General features: G+C 35.0%; 1 long non-coding RNA gene across 1 annotated transcript; it reads right to left on the reverse strand.

Annotated features, from left to right (window-relative positions):
- Window positions 1-4,684: 4,684 nt before the first annotated feature.
- LOC117118583 lies at window positions 4,685-6,795 on the reverse strand. The gene is made up of 2 exons (XR_004447071.1): window positions 6,693-6,795; window positions 4,685-4,805 (listed from the first exon to the last, which is right to left on the reverse strand). It is a non-coding gene; the product is annotated as an uncharacterized LOC117118583 (long non-coding RNA).
- Between the last annotated feature and the right edge of the window lie 208 nt (window positions 6,796-7,003).

A 7,003-nucleotide genomic window follows, 5' to 3' on the forward strand; every position in this document is an offset into this window, starting at 1 on the left:
AAAATTCATTATCATCACATCACCATTATAATCAAAATGAAACACTAACATATTTTCCATGATCTTTTATCTAAATCACATCAGAGATCTAATCCCTGTGATCGCACCATAGAAAATAAAACTTAATTTGCCTTGATGTTTTACTTTACTTTATAACGTGCCGAAAACCAATCTTATCTTATTTAAAATTGAATTACATTTGACGGATTTGATTACTTCCTCCAGATTTTGTACATACCGCCCGGTAACTTACAGTAATAATAGGCCTACATCCATCCAATATATACTTTTACATCTAGATGTGTATCCCTTATATATTGGTGTAGTTCTTACTATCTTCCAATCAGCAGGGATTTCTCCGTTCATTAACGACATAATAGCCCGGTACTCACGAGAGCCCTAGTATCCGGATCGGGTGCTAACCTTTAGCGCTAACCGTTAGCACCTGTGTGAGAACGCCCGTTCAGTTAGCGCTAACCGTTAGCGGTATCCGGATACCGTAACGGTTAGCAAGCGCTATCGGTTAGCACGTTGAGCTCGTTTCTATCATCAACCAATCACAAGTACGCGTTTACTTATTGGCCAGTTATCCGATCATCATTCTTGGCATCGGGATCGGGATCTTCTCGTATGGACGCACGGCAGCTAAAGTTAGCAGGATCCGGATCCTGCTAACCGTTAGCAGTCGTGTGAGAACGCAGCCATTGTAAATCTTACGAAGAGAATCTGATATGTACGTTGATGCCATTCTTAACAGTTTACTATCAAAATCAAGGAGATCAGTGCTGCTACCGTTAGACAAATTGAGAACTGCCTTTTTGCTTCTTTGGTTACAGTATTTAAAAGAGAATTGGTATCTACATTCTGGATTTTTCCAGTTTGCTTTTGGTTCATCGAATGAGTGTGATATTTTTATTCCAATATTGGTAAAATAGTCGTTAAAAGCTTCGCAGTTTAAATTTGGATTAGTAATATTTTTGTTTATAATTTTTTTCCTGTTGTTTTCTTCATCTCATCCCACAATTTTTTTTTGGGTCGTTCATATGTTTATGTTCGATTTCAGCAAAATAATCAATCTTTGCTTTTCTTGATTACTAGTGACGTCATTTCTTAATTTTCTATAGGCCTTAGCGTCTAAGTGTTATTTTGTTTTGTGCTTGCCTGACAGTCTGCATGATCTCGTTGGTACAACGATTGAATAATATCTGGTGTTATCCATGGTGATAATATATTTTTTATTCTCATTGATTTTAATGGGGCATGTCGTTGTTCCAAACATAGTTAATATTTTCATTACCAATTATAAATAAGTCATTTATTATGTTACTTTCATGTAATTCTTTGTTGAAAGATTCTATATCAAAATCTTTATAATTTCTAAATAATGTGTAGCAGTTGTAGTAGTAGTAGTAGTAGTAGTAGTATTAGTAGTAGTAGTAGTACTCGTGTGCACTATAAAGAACCCAGAACATCCTTCGAGACGAGTAGGGGGTTACCCCGGTGTACCGGAACAGACAGCCCCTGTGGTGGACGACGAGAGTTGCTGGTACCCGGTTACCGGGTAGCACAGACACGAAGGGACCCTTAGGGGCGAAGAAAGTCATTGGTCGAGTTCCTAGTCCACATTTCAAGCGCCCTGAGCATCTTACATTAGATGGATATGTGCGCTATATAAAACTACACTATTATTATTATTATTAGTAGTAGTAGTAGTAGCAGTAGTCGTAGTAGTAGTAATATTAGTTCTCTAGGCCTACTGTTGTTCTTCTTTAGACACTGCGCTTTGAGCATCAATGTTGGTGGCGAGGTTTCCTGTTTACAAATCGTTATTATTATATTATTATTATTAGTAGTATAGTATTAGTAGCAGGAGCAGCATTAGCGGTAGCAGGGGCAGGGGAGGCGGTGGCGGAGGTAGTAGTAGAAATGAATAGAAATCTGCGGCGCATAAATTTAAACCAAAAACAAAATAAATCATTTCTTAAAAAATAGGAACAGTTCAAATTCAAAAAAAAAAAATATATAAATTCGCCTAATGGAAAACCGCATTAATGACGTGCGTTTGTAGGTCCTACCAGGTGTAGGAACAAATGCGTATCTCTGGGCTTGCGTGTTGGTCAGTAATGTTGTATTGCTGATAGACTCTCCGAAATAAGCCAATTCGTATTTTCAACTGCGGATGCGCTTATTATGAAGGTCAATTGACATAACATACGCACAGCATAAGCTTATGCCGATTGACCTCGAATAAGAGCATGCACAATTCAAACTACGAATCGGCTTATTTAATGGACCTTAATTGCACTTCCAACGGCAATCAACAGACGGCGTCGCGACGGCCGACGCAGCCCGACCCGATTTGAGAAATATTAAAGCCCCATTCCCAGCAAAATTTCAGTTTTTAAGAAAAATCTAATTTTTGTATAATGTTATTATAAAGATTTATAAATATAATACGGAATTGCTAGTTTAACTGAATTTAGACATTCCTAAGAATGAAAAAATGTAAAATAAGACTGAAATTTGATTTTTTGTGTTCCACACAAAAAATAAATGCGGATGAATTTTTCATTTTGATTTTGCGATAGGTCGTGAGAAGAAATATCGTAGGTGCCGAAAACATTATCATTAGCCTATCCAGCGCTGCTAGGCTAGGCCTAGCCTTACCTCGATTTAGGTTCTGTTATCACACATAAAAACGGCTGACATTTTTCCGTTGCTAGTATTTGACACTTGTGAAATATAATATTTCATAGGAATTATTTCAAATTTTTTAAAAAACTGATTCTGACTGAGATTTTGACACTTAAACAAACATATCTCAGCCTTAATCGAACGACCGCATTGTGCGAGATACGAAGTACAAAAACTAATCTCATTAGAGAGGGCGCACTTTATTGACTGTATAAAAGTATACATAAAAGCGAGAGTATTCAAGTGGATGCGATCTACAACCTCTGAATTTGCCTAGCAACGATGAATTCGTCCAGAAAATGGTAATATTTTATGAGAAATAGTCTGTAATTCTCTTTTTTTTTTTTATTCTAATTTTTTTTTTATAACTAAAATTCATGCCAATATTTTTCCATGATTTATAATAATTGGAGTAATGCAAATGAATATTTTCTAAAAAAAGTCAGATTTTAGTGAAATTTTGCTGGAAATGGGGCTTTAAACATGTTTAATATTCTATGACGCGACTGCCACCGACGCACACCATCGTTTAATAGCTCTATGCGTTTAACTCACACAGGCCCGACGCGACAACAAATCGCGTCGGGCTGCGTCGTACGACGCTGTCTGAGTTGGCCTTTACAGGGAGTTGTGCAGCGGACGTACAACGTAGTGAGTACTTGGCTTAACATTGTTTCAAAAGTGATAGTAATATTAATTCGTTAAAAAGATCTTCCCGTATATACGGCAGAATATTATTGCAGACAATGTATATTTTTATTTTAGTACCCTGAAAGTGTTGGCTGTATTTCTGATAGTGTGTGTTCTGACTGAATATGTTTTTGCTGCCGCCTTACCTGTTGAAAACGGTAGGTTTTACATTCGCAAGTCAAGATGCGATTGTTTAGAAATATTTAATTTTATTATTTTATAACCAACTTAATTGAAATTTTCTCTTTTCCTTTTACAAAATCCAAAAATATTTTAGTGTTTTATCGTTCTCTTTCATGTCGCGTTTTCTTTTATTTCAATGTAGATTTTTGATGTGCTATAAATGGTATTGTGATTTTGTGATGATTAGGCCTATTGTTCCATTTTTTTTATAACTTTTATTGTATATTTCTTATGTATTTTTTTTTGGAAATGTATATTTTAAAATTCTGTACAGCGCCGGTGATCATTTTAAATGGATATTGTTTTGCGCTTTATTAAATAAAGTTATTAAAAGGCATTATGCTTCTTTATTTTTTGTTAGGAGCAGGTATGTAAATAATAGGCTAACGACTTTGCTGATAATAATGGTATAGTACCGGTATTAATCGATGATGATCGAGATGATGAAGATATGATTGGAATACAGTATTTCGTTTGTTTAATGATTCGTTGATGTACCGTCTTTATTTCTATAAGTGACGCCCTACATATCAGCTCTTCTGAAAGGGCGACTCTCTTAAAATAATAAATTATTGAAATAATAAAAATACCATGAATATTTTTTAAGCTATGGTGTCATTTGAGCTTTATCTTTGGGTTGTGTTCATCTGCATCTGTTTTAATACGTTTACGTTGTTTGTATTATTTTATGTAACTGAAAAATAATAAGATATAATATGATAATATATCAAATAAGCCTATGCTTCCTTTTATTATTATGTCTTGTAGGAGCAGGTATGTGAATAATAAGCTAACGACGGTGCTGACAATAATGGTATAGTATTAATAAGATGGAGTTGATGATGGAGATGATGACGAAGATATGATTGGAATACAGTATTTCGTTTGTTTAATGATTCTTTGATGTACCGGTTTTAGTTCTCTACATATTATATATAAATAAATATTCATGCATAAATATCATCCCATACCGTGAATATTTTCCTAGCTATGGTGACATTTGACCTTTTCCTTCGGGTTGTCTTCATTTGTGTCGATTGCCCAGTCCCCAATTTTCATTGTGGGATTTTAGATGTGCTCGTTTTTTTTTTGTTTTTGTTTTTGCTTTTTTTTTCCTTTTTTCATCATGATTGTCATTTTATTCTAAATGTTTTTAAAGACGAAATAAATTATATGGTATTATTGGTGGATCCAGGAATTAGAAATAGATGGAGGGTTTATACCACCACAGTCCCCACCTTTAGATGGCCGGAAATGGCCATTTGAACATAAATAATTTTCGTTTTATCTCATTTTTTTTTTACAATTTTGACAAAGCCGGCTTACCCCTTCCCCCACCCCATTTAACCCATCTCTGGATGTAATATGTATGTCTTACAGTCGATGTCAGAGACACATTATGCTGTCATTTATCAACAAAGCTCTTTGGGTCAGGGTGCTGACCGAGGACCTTACGGATAGGAGGCACTTCGGGGCCGGGGGTCGGGGCCCTGTGTAGCGCCGCACGAGAACGCATATCTGGTGTTGCACTACTGGTGTTTCCCATGTACATGTCTCTGGGCCCTTCCACTTACGTATTCTGGCCTTTGATATTCTAGTATCTATGAATAATAATCTATGAAAAGCTGCCGCGGTGCCTGGTGTCCTTGACTAAACACACGATATGCAAAAGACTTTTTGTGTAAACCATTCTTGGTTCATAATTTTAACCTACAGCTTACAATTTCAGATTGGCCTAATAATGATAATTTGTATTATAATTATCAACATGAACATGTTCTTTCTTATAACACGTGTTTAATGTAAACATTTTGTAATGAAATAAGTGAAGTTAATGTCAAAAGTTTTATTCAATTTCGTCTTGTAGGGCAAAGTGGAATTCGGCAAAATCCTCCACAAGGTGAGTAGTGTTCGAGGTAATGACAATGTTAATAATGATGATGATAATGATAATAACTACATTATTGGCTTTTTATTCTCATCAGCAAATGCGTGTATGTGTTTTTAATGTAAATTGAAGTCATATTTGCTTAATATTCAATTTATCGCTGTTGTTGGCATTTGTCATTTTATTATATTGCTTATTTTTCTTCTTACTTTTGACACCTTGAGTTGCAAGATCTTTCGAGTTTTATTTTATATAATAAGATATTAAATAGGCCTGTGCTTCTTTATTTTTTGTCTTGTAGGTCCACGAAGTATGTGAATAATAGACTAACGACTTTGCTGATAATAATAGTATAGTATTAATAAGATGAAGATGATGATCGAGATGATGAAGATATGATTGGAATACATTATTTCGTTTGTTTAATGATTCTTTGACGTACCGTCTTTATTTCTCTAAGTGACCCCTACATATCAGCTCTTCTGGAAGGGCGACCTTCTTAGAAAAAAAAACTCTTAAAGTAATATAAATAAATAATCATTCATAACTATCATCTCATACCGTTAATATTATCCGAGCTATGGTGTCATTTTGAGTCTTCATCTGCGTTTTTTTTTAATACGTTTACGTTCTTTGTATTATTTTATGTACATGACGAAAAAATGATATAATATGATACGGTAATGATATTAAATATGGCCTATGCTTCTTTATTTTTATTTTTATGTTTTGTAGGAGCAGGTATGTGAATAATAAGCTAACGACGGTGCTGACAATAATGGTATAGTATTAATAAGATGAAGTTGATGATGGAGGTGATGACGAAGATATGATTGGAATACAGTATTTCGTTTGTTTAATGATTCTTTAATGTACCGTCTTTTTTCTCTAAGTGAACCCTACATATCAGCTCTTCTGGAAGGACGAGCCTCATAAAATGTTATTAAAATAATATAAATATATAATCATGTATAACTATCATCTCATACCGTGAATATTTCCTAGCTATGGTGACATTTGACCTTTTTCTTCGTTTTGTCTTCATCTGTTTCGATTGCCCAGTCCCCAATTTTCATTATGGGATTTTAGCTTTGCTCGTTTTTTTTTGTTTTTTTTGTTTTTTTTTTCAATTATGATTTATTCTAATTTTTTTTTAAGACGAAATAAATGATATGTTATTATTGGTGGATCGAGGAGTTTGAAATAGATGGAGGGTTTATACCACCCCAGTCCCAACCATGTGGGGCTGAGGTAAGACAATTAATGGCACCTTTAGATGGCCGGAGATGGCCATTTGAACATAAATAATTTTCGTTTTATCTCAGTTTTTTTTTTAACAATTTTGACAAAGCCGGCTTACCCCTTCCCCCACCCCATTTAACCCATCTCTGGATATAATATATATGTCTTACAGTCGATGTCAGAGACATATTATGCTGTCATTTATCAACAAAGCTCTTTTGGGTCAGGGTGTGCTGACTGAGGACCTTACGGGTAGGAGCCACTTCAGGGCCCGGGGGTCGGGGCCTTGTGTAGCGCTGCACGAGA

The sequence above is a fragment of the Anneissia japonica genome, unplaced genomic scaffold (assembly GCF_011630105.1).
Source record: "Anneissia japonica isolate Jap-2015-1 unplaced genomic scaffold, ASM1163010v1 scaffold12647_len11244_cov106, whole genome shotgun sequence".
Taxonomy (NCBI): domain Eukaryota; kingdom Metazoa; phylum Echinodermata; class Crinoidea; order Comatulida; family Comatulidae; genus Anneissia; species Anneissia japonica.